This window comes from Hippichthys cyanospilos, chromosome 21 (assembly GCF_059441005.1).
Source record: "Hippichthys cyanospilos isolate Australia breed blue-spotted pipefish chromosome 21, RoL_Hcya_1.0, whole genome shotgun sequence".
Classification (NCBI taxonomy): Eukaryota; Metazoa; Chordata; class Actinopteri; order Syngnathiformes; family Syngnathidae; genus Hippichthys; species Hippichthys cyanospilos.
In genome coordinates, this window is record NC_142389.1 from 12,772,179 (window position 1) to 12,784,757 (window position 12,579).

The window sequence follows — 12,579 nt, forward strand, 5'->3', positions numbered from 1 at the left end:
TCTGCTGGATGAGAAAAATGTTAAAAAGCATTGACAGGATCGTGTGTGTGTGTGTGTGTGTGTGTGTGTGTGTGTGTGTGTGTGTTCGTGTGTGTGTGTATATGTGCACCACATACTTTTAATATCTACCCAAATCTTGAGAAGGATACAAAGCGGCTAAAAATATTGAGACACATTACACACATAAAATTTGAACTAATCAAGACAGACTTCAAAACTCCCTTTTCCCGATATTTTGAACTGTTTTAGTCTTCCAATTTTGCAGGGAGAGTTTGGCCAAATGGCTTTTTTTTCTGTTCCTCAATGCACAAAGCAATTAAGGCCATACAAAATTTGAAGACCATCAAACACCTTTGGAACTAACTCAAAATGCAAATTGAAGCTCGAGGCCGCTGTCCCTTACACAATTTAACTAAGGTCATACCCACTGAGCAGACAGAACATTGTATTCTCTATGCGTATGTATGTGTTTCTACTCTGAATGTGTTAAAGTAGGAGCTGTTTGAAGATGTATTTAAGCTCTATGACAGTGGGTCTATTCTACCAGTGATGGGGCGTAGTTATTTCCAGGAAAGATACTGCAGTAGAAGCAATGATTTGAAAAAGTAAATACATATCATAGTGGAATATTTGCATATAAGGGGATTGTGGAAAAAAACAAAACAATCAATCAATCAATCAATTTTTTGTTTAATGAACCAGCTTCACTGTAAACAAGGATCAAAAACTATGAGTCGGTGGGTGACACGCTATGAGGGTTTCTTGCATGCAAGCCAGACGAGGTAACTTGCCACAGGCCCTCCTACTGCACTACACATATTTGCCTAAATCTTAAATGATTAAACCATATACACCGTACAGTAAGTGAGCAGTAACCCCTTTCCTTTGAGGTCTCGTGCAGCCGCGGTCATATTAGCAGCGGCCTGGATGTTGAATTAAAGTCAAATCTGTACATGATCAAATATGATAACACTGGAAAGTTTACACAAATCCCATTTTGTGATAAAAGAAATCTAGGGAAGAGATTTCCAATGGTCTGGCGAACGTCATCTTTGCTCCTCTGTTTCTCCCTCCTGCCTGTTGACAACGTGTACTGGGGTGTGTTTCATGACTGACACAGCAGGTCTCTGTGGAGATGCAATCTATTCCCATCTGACTCCTGCTTTTACACCCACAGGGACGTGCGGTGTTAGTCATCAAATGTACCCACAGCAAAGGCACACACATTAGGCACAAGCACACACACGAAGTGTTGAGGCAGAGACACAATGGAGCAGATGTTCACCAGACAGTTGGAAATCTCTTACCTAGATTTATTTTTAAATAAAATGTCTTTTCAAGTGTAAACTCTCCACTGTTATCATGTTTGATCATGTACAGATTTGACTTTAATTCAACGTCCAGGTCGATGCTAATATGACCGCAGCTGCTCGAGACTTCAAAGAAAAGGGGTTACTGCTCACTTACTGTACAGTGTATAAGGTTTAATAAATTAAGATTTAAGTATATATGTCTACAGCAATAATATTTGTCTTGAATAATATGTATAGACTATAATTCAACGTCCAGGCCGCTGCTAATATGCCTCATATATATATATATATATATATATATATATATATATATATATATATATATATATATATATATATATATATATATATACAGTATGGATATATACAGTATGGATATATACAGTATGTACACACAGTGGGCCCCCGGTTTACGAACTCCCTCTTTTACGAACTTTTCATCCTACGCGGCATTGTTGTCCCCCTCTTACGCACAAACCTTTCGTCTTACGAACAATCCAACATGCTTCAACAATCCATTCAATGTGTCCGTGCTATTTTTTTCGCTTTGCTGCTTCAACGAAATTAACTGTTCTCGCATTTCATGGTGACGCCGATATGCTATTGCTCTTACAATGTCACAGTCACTGTCTCAGTCGCGATGTCAGTCACAGAGATGCAGATACGCTATTGGTCGATTAAGTTCACAGTCCTGGTCTCAGTCACGGAGATGCGGATATGCTATTGGCGGGCGTCACGTCAATCACAGAAATGCCGATATGCTATTGGCCGAACACCTTCATCTAGCTTGATGGCACAGCTGGTCGGTGTGTTGTGAAGACTTTGCAAACTTTATCTGTTAGACATGGCTTCTAAAATTGCAAGTGGCGGTAAAGGAAGAAGTAAGAGGATGATGACAATAGAAACCAAGCAGGAGATAATAAAAAAATACGAAGGAGGCGCATGCATAGTTAACCTTGCTCGTGAGTTTGGCCGTAACTGCTCAGCAATCTTCTAAGGGCAAGACTTTCCTTGCCAGGGGACGGACCTCGGTCGACAAAAAAATGGAGAGGCTTCTTCTATTATGGATTAAAGAGAAGGAAATTGCCGGTGATATGTTCTAGATTGAGAAAAGTTCTTGTTTAAGAAAATAAATAAATAAATTCTGCAGGTTGGTCTCTGCTCCCCTCCGCCTCCACCCAGCTCAAGTCACGTCGCCCCAAAGGTAAATGTCATTTTTCCTTTTTATATTTGTTATTTAATTTAACTGTACAGTAGATTATGTTACTAATTTTTAATATGTGTATAAAGTCGTGATGTTATTACACACGTTGCACGCATTCACTAATTAACATAGGTTTGGATTGCCTGTCAAACGAGCAATTCGAGTTACCAGCGTAGCCGCTGAACGGATTAAGTTCGTAACACGGGGGCCCACTGTATATATATATATATATATATATATATATATATATATATATATATATATATATATATATATATATATATATATATATATATATATATATATATATATAAAACACCGTGGTCCACATCGTAAGATGAAAAATACGTAAGACAGGGGGTTCGTTAACCTGGGGCCCACTGTACTTCAATATTATTGCTCATTTTCCCTTACAGTAAGGGCGTGAATATTAAACTATTAAATTCTTGTGGGTCACCTTATCCCAAGAAATGTAGAACTGACACTTCTATAAGACCTTTGTTAGAGAAAAGGTTGCAGCGTTGAGTCTTTTCTGCTTTTTGACGAGTACACAGTGAAATACAAGCGATGACATCACTGGTGTACTCATCTGAAGTGCACTCGAAGTAGCACAAAGTAACACACGTTGTCCCTTATTCCTCCCTTTCCTCCCTCCTCCTTCCTCCTGCATTGGTCCCCACTGATGTGAGATGCTTGCTTGCCCACTCGCTGCCTTGCTAAACCTCGTCCACATGCATATATGCTTGGGATTATATAATCGAGCGGTTACGCAATGCAACACTGTGTGAGCATGGCAAATTCAGCCACACACACACACACATGCATACACACACATGCACACACACATTGTGGCTGTAGAATCTTGTGTTTGGATTAAACCAATCACCACACACACACACACACACACACACACACACTGCAAAGGCCTTGAAAATCTGTTGCTAAATCTCTGGCTGTGCCTGTTGGCTTTATCTGATAATTGCACAAAGCCTGTTGTCATCCTTTGCAAAATTAGACAATGGCAAAGATGCAGCCTGTCCGTATAAACACAATCTTCTCTCTGCTGCCCCATGGCCTTTATCGCTGCACGTTATCCAGTGACGTTGCAGCGTTTACACTATTTAATCCTCATCCTCTTCCCGTGATTTAAACTAAATGTGTTTGTGTGTGTGTGCGTGTGTGTGTGTGTGCCCCCCTTGTAGTGTTGTCTTCCCGGGCGACATCGCCGGGCTTTTGAGCCACATTCATCTCGAGTGCATTGCACAACAGAAGAGATGAACAAACATCAATCCGGCTTCATTCGGACTTGAGAGGCACACTCCAGTGCCCTTTACATTTATTACGCCTGCTGAACAGCAGCAACACTAACTAAACAATTATGGAACAATATCCAGCAACTTATGGGTAGCTACTTGAAAATAATTACCATTCTCTAAGGTCAATCCTTCCCCTGTGATTTTTTTTAAAAGGTTTTAAAGAATTTATGTGGGAAATTCACTTACAGCACACTCACACAGGAGATTTGTCGACCATTGTTCACGCCCATACAATCACAATTATTTCTTTAAATTACATTTAAATGTGCTTTAAAGTATGTTTTAATTAATTGAAATCATGTGAAAAAGTAAAATGTTTTCTTTTCTGTGTCTGATTAAGTATACTTTAGAACTGCATTTGTAGGGGTATCACAAGGCCAGATGTGTCACAGGTACTAGCGTTCCCAATACCATTAGCATCTTTGTCGTGCTACTATTCAGCACAGGTAAAATTCTTCGATCATCCAAAAAGATTCACAGTGCCCAGTCATCATCTGGGCCCATTATCAGATATTCGGCTTTAGTCCATGTGGTATAAACAATCAGTATTGTATTTCTTTTTAAATTTACTTTATTCACAGCTCAGCAGTTAGCACACAGTGATTGGACTTGACATCATGACTTCTTAATAAGCTTCTAACGTCTTTTGTCATGTATATCATGACGTGGGTGCCACCCAGTGTCCAAATTTATATATATATATATATATATATATATATATATATATATATATATATATATATATATATATATATATATATATATATATATATATATATATATATATATATAAAAAAAAGCCGGTGCAACTTATCTGTTGTTTTTAATCTGTTCGATGTTCCATTTTATGGAACAAATATGAAATAGAACTGCAAAGATGTGAATCAATGGCTGTGCTCGAAAAGCGTTTAAAAAATATATTATTAAACAAATCTATGTCTAAATTGAATAAGAGAATGTATAAAATTGTGGGTAAATTGTGGTACACTTTATATATGTATATATTTTATTTATGTAATTACGATTGTATATATGAATTATAAGCAATGTGTTTTTATCATATTATTAAATGATATTTTTCCTCATGTAACAAGTTTCATGCTATTAGCGGAGCGCCACTCATGGCGAATACCGACGGGCCTTGTCGTCTTGTCTTTCCCTGTCAGTCAATTGTGTTGAATGTTTCTTGGTTTGAGCTCAATAAATCAAAATTTTGTTGCCTTGGACTGCAGGTGTAATGATAATAAAGGCTATCTTATCTTATTAAGTAATTATTAAGTGCAGAAGGAGCTGGTTTGGCACGAAGGCACAGACATAAAATATTTGTTTTTAAATTATTTTTCACATTTTATGTTTTTTTTATCAAAAAAATAACATAAATGAATGAAAATGAACTAATTCAAACAACTTTTCATTGGACAACGCTGCTTGGGAGATGGGAGGGTGTTAGAATGTGGGGGGGCGCGTTTTGACAATCCTGGAGAGTTGAGAGACAAGCAGAGGAAGAGGAGATGGATGAGGTTGATGAGCATAGAGAGTTGGAGTTGGCAAAGAGGTAGGTGGGTGGGTGTGGGGGGGCGAGTGGCGGACACAAGGCTTTATTTAGTGCATGCCTGTAGGTGTTGCCTAGTAACAGACAGAGTGAGAGAAGGGAAGCTGAAGAACATCCCTCGCTTTACATGTTTCCCCACTCTCTTCACTTCTTTGTTTTTCCCTAAAAAATGCTAACTCATGCATACACACTCCTTCCCACCCCCCCAAAAACACACTCTGCATTCTTCACTCTCATTCTCACACTTGGCACAAGCATGGCTCCTCATTAGCAATCAGAATGCACGGCAGTCAGGAAGGAGGGCAAAAAGAGGAGGAGCCAGGGATGGAGCGAAAGTCGACATCCGCCGATGTTGTTGCCATAGCATTTGTTGCTCCGTTACACTTTCTCTCTATTCAATCTTTAAAGGAGGCTATATGTACTGCACACACACTCGTATGTGTGTGTGTGTGTGTGTGTGTGTGTTCATGGAATGGCTCTTACCAGAGAGAACCGGTTCAATAAATCAACTTAATGTGCTCTTGTATCTCACGCAATCACAGCCATTTCATGCGATGGATCAAGGTGAGATAGAGGGCACTCTGCAGGGTGGCAGTTATTGGTCCTCGAGGTGCCCACTTGCAACAAAAGGGAACAAAATGGGCCAGAGAAAAAAAGAATAGGAAATTGGACTCTTTCACACTGTTCAGGTTAAATTTGATCCCTATGGGTATTTGATGGCAATATAACAGGAAACATCTTTAAAAAAAAAAAAAAAAAAAAAAAAAAAAACAGTACAAGTTCATTCATCCCTTGTGCACACAATTTGCAAACACATTGCATTTTTTCCCCAAATTTTGTAAATATTTTTAAAGGTGTAATAATTAAGTTATTTATGAATATTGTTTTTCCTTTAACCGCTCAAATTGTTCAGTGGCATCAGTTCTATGCCTACATACTGTAGGTAGGTTAAATTTACTGTCACTCACAAAAAAATATTAAAAAAATGGTATGGCCTGTCTGTGATGTGATGATAACATTTAAAGTCATTAACTGGTCTCTGCCACCACATACTGTCTTGAGGTGAAACACAAGTCAACAAAGAATTTTGTGTTTGTTGGCAGAGTTTGACGGCCACTCAACGTAATGTTGCAAAATCGCAGGAAGGAATATCAATTTAATAAATCCTATTAAAACGCATCTCAAAAATTGTAAATATAATGGTTTTATATAGTCCAAATTTGGACAATGGTTATTTTTGTACACAAGATCTCCCACGTCCAGCTGCAATCACATTGAAATGTCAGAATTGTTGAAATTTTACATGTTTTAATCATCTGCTGGAAATTTCAGCTCCCTGTTTTTTCCCCATTTATTCTATGATATCATTAAAAAAAAATCTGAAGAATTTCCATAATTTGTAATATAATGCCATAAGGGTTAAACACATATATCCCATGTATTCAATAACCAGTATTTACTCAGAATGTGGTAAGAAGGTATTGGAATGCTGAGTGTATGTTCCTCAAAAGGGAGAGAATGGCATGTAAGGAAAAAGTGATTTGAACCAGTTCAATTCAGAAACGGAACAGAGCTGTTTGAACCAGTTCTCTATGAGAGAGAGCGGAAGATTCCTTTAAGTTTGAACTTAAATTGGTTTAATGCTTGAGAAAGAAGTGAAAGGCAAAGGAGAGAGGCACTCTTCAGAACAGGTACGTCCGAGCTAACAGTATTTTTTCCATGCAATGGACAAGGTTGTGTTATTTTATCTCCAGTCTCTCTTATTGATAACTCAAATACAATCTAATATAATTCTTCTGCTCTAAATTTTTTGCCAAATTTAACCCACTTCAAACTAAAATTATTTCTAGATTTACCAGGGTGTGTTTAATCAAGACATCGAGGTAATCGTGCCGAAACGTGTACCTTTTGCTTTTTGAAGGGCCATGTAGCAAACGTGTCAGTGACACAGTCTAGTTCATGTGTGTTTCAATAACCGGGGAATTTCAAACTGTCCTCAAAACCATCAGTATTTCCACCACAGATTCCTGCAAAACATATGCGTTAAACTTTTAAAGGAAATCTCAATACAGTATATAAGATCAAAAGAAACAGATGATGTGAAGTTCATAATTTGACAATTATTATGATGACAAGTAAAATATAAAGTATAAAATATAAAGAGTTAAATGTAGCCTGGTTAAGTAAGGCTCCTGTGCTGTTAGCATGTGTGCTGCTCATGGTCATGCATGCGAGTCCCATGCATGCGAGGGGGGGGGCATAAAGGTCATGCGTTGCATTTTAACCAACCAAACGCCGCTTACTGACTTCAGTGCTGGTTTTTCTTTTGTAGTTGCCATTTCCAGGATGTTAAAAAAATATTGACATCAAAAACAAAGCCAATGAATGCAGATTGAATATTTTTACAATTAGGAAATCCACACGACATTCCTTGGACAGACCAGTCCAGCAATGTTCAAATGGGGGTATCAGTACCTCTAGGACAACAGTGTCCAAAGTTGGTCCTCAAGGGCCGCTGTCCTGCATGTTTTCCAGGTTTCTTTTCCTGATAACGATCCTGATCATTTGAATCAGGTGTGTCAGGAAAAGAAACCTGGAAAACATGCAGGACAGCGGCCTTCGAGGACCGACTTTGGACACCCCTGCTCTAGGGGTAGGTAAAGCAACTTTAGTTTGTATGTGAGGTTTTAAGATGGTTTGTGCAAATATCAATACATTGGGTTGAATGCTTTTTAATGATGTGACATGACAGTTTTCTTTTCATATTAAGAGCAAATTAATTAGAAAATCAAGCAATTGTGTTATTCTGACTCTTTGGTAAAACATTGTATGTATTTATTAGTAATATATCTTATTCGGATGCACAAAAGATGTTTACAAGGGCTATATTGAGTGGAGGCAAAGCAAGGAATTATGATCAAAGCACAAGAAGAGGCCAAGTTGTAAAAATGTTACCTGACTGATATCAAATTCTTTGAAACAGCCAGCCAGTATTTCCATACAACTATAAACAAAGTCTTTATAGTGCAACTCACGTGCCACAATAGATCCTTAGATATACAGCATTTTGAGGATAGGAGTTAGCTTGACAGATGTGCATTAGTGAAAAGCTTGGCTGCCATGCGTGAAAGAACCGAAGGTTGCTAAAAATATATTTTCCCACATGCACTGCGCCATATAAAATATTTATAGTGAGCTTTAGTCTGCTAAGAATGGCATCGATGCTCAAGCTGAAAGTAGGGAAAGGCGGGGCGCCTGCCAAAGCTGACTGTTGCCGCCATCCCAGTGCCAGAGCTTACATAAGAGCTAACTGCCGCTTGACACACACTTGTTTGTGCACTCTATCTGCCGGTAACACGCTGGCATCAATGGTACGAGGGCTCTATGTTAATTTAGATGAATGTACCTTCCTAAAAATACAAGTGTGGGCAATTTAACATGGAATTGCTGACGGATCATTTCAAAACTGAAATAAGCCAACCCTAAACCTAGGCTGGTCCTTCTCAAAACGTGACACAGGATGCCAGGGGCGATGTGGATGATCCCAGGGGGGGAAAAAAAAAAATAAAATATATATATATATATATATATATATATATATATATATATATATATACTGTATATATATACTGTATATATGTATGTATATTGTATATATAATTTGTCATAGTTTATTGTATATTCATGGTATTTTTCAACAACTATTTTCTTTTAAGTTTGCTAGAAATATTTACTTAATTGCTGAAATTACATCTGTCCGTCCATCCATCCATCAATCCATCCATCTTCTTCTTATGCTTGATTAAATCCAAACTAATTTCCAAAGATAATGCTTTAACCAACCAGTCTAATATTAAAGATTTAAAATAAAGACATAGTGTTTTGCAAAGGTATAACACTTTTCAATACAAAAGAACGTGCTTCATGTTCCAATTAATTTGCTCTTATTTTGTAAAAGAGAATTGTCCCTGTCATGACATTAAAAATCGATTACAATTTACTGATACCAGCAGAAATCCTTTTAAAAATGTCACGTGCATCATTTGAGAACCACTGGATGAATATAGCAAATTATTATATTTATAATTTTATACCCCACTTTCCACACAATTTTTTGCCCCATGACCTTCTTTGTTGCATTAGACACATGCTTGTGGAATCTAACGACCTTAAAATTGCACCATATTTTTTTCACAGAAGCATCCATTGTCCCACATGTACACACAATGTTGGTCTGGTTCCATACATGTGAATGTAAGTCAGGGAAAACACATTCATTATTGAACATATCCAAGTAAACGGAACCACGGCTGCATTATGCATGGTGCCCTAAAGAATGAAATCACATCGGTCACACAATCAATCTGCCTCCAAGCTTACTCTGTGTTTGATATATGATGCAGTTAATGCACAGGGTGAGGTGGGTGGGTTATTACATATCATACCGGCGCTCACCATTAAACAAAATGTATATACGACAAAGGCAGTCAAAAATGTAACGTGTGTCTTTGTGACCGTCAGTCAGCCTGCTTCCCAAATCTTCTGAGAGGAAATAGGACATGTGCAAATCACATCTTATATAATGGCATCAATATGAATCAGATGGCGATCTGCCAATCCTATAATCTTTAAGCTTTGGGCCTAATGTCAATGTCACTTCCTGTTTTTACTCTCTGTTGTTAAGTCTACCAAATGACCAGAACCTTAACTGTTGAACCCCAAGAGACGTTGCAAAAAAACAAAAACAAAACAACACTCTTTTATATTGTAACTTATGGAAACAGTGATGACTGCATTAATAACATGTGATTAATTTTTGATAATTTTTTTTTGCATCACTTTAGTAGACATTATGGTACTTCCTCCAGTGCAAATGCCTTGACTGCCTCAGGGAGGTTTATTACAGACATAGTATGAACATACGGTATAGTCCTTGAAGAAAGTCTCGACTCTTCAGTAGGTTGCAATATTAGTTATGATTCTTTGCACAAGATAATGAATATATAACTCTGTGTTTTATACCATCTCGCTACATGTGTTGCTCTGCAGTTTAAGTTCAAATACTGTACCTTTTTCTTAAAGGGTTGGCCTTTTTATGTAGTTTCACATATGTACAGTATATTGCTTAATAAATAATTGTGTTAGGAATGAAGGCCTTCACACACTGTATGTTTTTCCTATTTCTAATGTTATTGTTCACTTCTTATTCCAAGCAATTATTTGACTTGCATCACCTTCCAACATTTTTCATCTGATTCCTTTCATTTAAATTTGAGCATATTCAAAAATCTGTGCCATCCAGTCTACCATTTTTTCTTGTTTCAATTTATTTATGTATTTATTTTTTACAGATTTACATTTTTCACCCAATCAAACCCAATTCATTTACAAAGAGAGATTCATTATAACAGAATAATTTCGCTCTCCTTAGAAATTCAAAATACACCATTTATGGGAATACAGTTTAGCATTCAAAAACTCACCCTTCCCTAATATTTCAGATTTCAATGGAATTACCGCAAATTGTCAGGAAAATCTTTCTACAATTCATGTTTTGTACGTGATTCACCATTTTTTCTTCAGTAGATCACCAGATGACAGTTCCCATTTCAACATGCTCCTAAAATTCATGCTATTCAGGGCTACTATTTTCATCATCCCAAAAATGACAATTTTTCACAAGGACCAGAATTTTCTTTCAGAAGTTAATACTGAATGTTTTTCATATCCTCCAAAGTCGTCACTGTATTGACTAATGAGAATATTTTGCAGCTTTTGCACGCTCCGGTGTCCACGCTGAGTTTTCAGCATGGCCTCGTCAATAATTCGCTCACCCAGGCAGATCCATAGTATGGATTCCATATGCTGCTCAGGTTCACCTGCACTAATGAGCAGTGGGGGGCATCCGCTAGACAAAAACAAGAGCCATCGAAGGGGCTTCATTAATCAGGATTTGTTTGTAATGATGATGATGTGTTAAGGAGTGTAAAGTGTGTGTCAATATGTTCTTGCAAATTTGTGCAATCCAGCATAATTGTGGATGTAACCTGGTGAGCATGTGCTGATGTGGATGGAATATTGTTTTGGACAGTTTTGTGAACCCATGCAAAAAAAAAAAAAAAAGATAAAAGTATGCACAAAGTATCTTACACTTATAGACAACATACACTATGACAACTATATTTACATATTAAATTTAATTCAGCTTCAATTAGGTAACATTGAAGCAAAACAAAATATAACTGTAACTGTTAATTTATTAAAAGCCCACTCTGAATACAATTTGCATTTTTACTGTAAAGGGTGGATGAAAAAGTTACTATCAAGGCACATCTGTGCAATCAGCATCTTGATCTTGATAGAATCCTTACAGGTTTACATATGAGCACAACAGTTATATAAACCATGTCACTCTTTTCCATTTTTTACCCTTAAAAAGAAAATAAGATTCAATCTTATTCCCTTCTTTAGTAATCACTGTTTGAAAATAGGTCCTTTGAATGACACTAAGCTATTTTGTACAAAAGAAGACAATTAGATTTTTGTGAAGATGTGTTTTCTGCACAACAGGGACTTTGACAGTTTTTTTTGTAGCATCTGAAACATCTCAACAGGCTTTCCCTTCGATAAAACTTGAACAAAAACAGTGAAAATGTTTTTGATGGCAAAATAGCAGTTTGCCTTTACATATACAGTTTTTGTAGCATCTGAAACATCTCAACAGGCTTTCCCTTCGATAAAACAAACAAAAACAGTATAAATGTTTTCGATGGCAAAATAGCAGTTTGCCTTTGCATATAACTACACCACAAAAGTGTTCAATTGGCATAATATTAAGAGTGCTGGGTGTCCATCCATTAAAAAAAAAACCTAGTGGAAATGACAGAAATTCTCGTCCGTGGCACTGAAAGAGTTATAGAAGGACCTCTTCCAATACCTTCCTGAGACCCAGCCTATTAATTTGTGTCCATCTTGTCTCAGCAAGACAGTAGTTATGTTATAACCCATTCAAACACGAGACATTATTGGAAAGGCCAGAATGTCCTTTCCTGAGCACATTAGGATTTCGAAATGTAGCTTTATTAGGTCATAAGTTATAGACCAACATTGGGCAAGTATGGTCCTCAAGAGCCACACCTCAAGAGCCACAATCCAGTCTGTTTTCATTATTTCCCTTGAACTAACACACCTGAT